Raw genomic sequence first — 652 nt, 5'->3', positions numbered from 1 at the left:
CTGCAAACATCCAATCACCATCCCTGCTGAAAACCCCGATGTCATGCAACCTCAGCTGGCTCAGATCTTAGCCCCCAAATTGTGTGGGTAACACAATTGTTTCTTTACTGTGTAAGCATCTTTCAAAACTCAGAAGATTTAGAATTAAGCATTGAAATGTTTAACAGAACCAGAACCATAGTATTAATGTCGTTTTCTCAGGAATCCGGAAAAATTTGGAATTTTAGTTAACCTGATGTTTAGATACTTATAATGACCCATGAGAATAACAGTTGAGCTTTGTAACTTTGATTTAAAATATAGAATTGAGTAATTGATTTAGTCTTATAAATATAGGTTGAAATCTTACTAATTTTATATAGTGTTAAAATATTTAAGAGAACTTACGGTTCACTGTATTTAAGTCTAATTTATTAGATTTATAAGAATTACTTAAGTATGGGGAAAGTTTTTCAGCCAGATAATTGAAGTGTTTAAAGAGAAAATTGAATATATTAAGTTTATAAATGTAGTTTAAAATTTGTAAAGGAGCTTAACCAAGTTTGTAAATGGGATTAAACATTAATAATATCTCCATCCCCCCAAATATGACTGTTAAGATTTGCTAGATTTAAAGATGAAACAATAAGATTTGCAAGTTGAACTAATAAGC

At 29.9% G+C, this 652-nt stretch overlaps 1 non-coding gene across 1 annotated transcript; it reads left to right on the top strand.

Moving 5' to 3' along the window:
- Nucleotides 1-227: 227 nt before the first annotated feature.
- LOC148756602 (small nucleolar RNA SNORD36) lies at nucleotides 228-297 on the top strand. Its single transcript, XR_016022818.1, has one exon. It is a non-coding gene; the product is annotated as a small nucleolar RNA SNORD36 (small nucleolar RNA).
- The last annotated feature ends 355 nt before the right edge of the window (nucleotides 298-652 follow it).

This window comes from Rhinolophus sinicus, chromosome 11 (assembly GCF_057876585.1).
Source record: "Rhinolophus sinicus isolate RSI-liver-muscle chromosome 11, RSI-T2T, whole genome shotgun sequence".
Lineage (NCBI taxonomy): Eukaryota > Metazoa > Chordata > Mammalia > Chiroptera > Rhinolophidae > Rhinolophus > Rhinolophus sinicus.
This window is presented reverse-complemented; position numbering and strand designations above follow the sequence as displayed.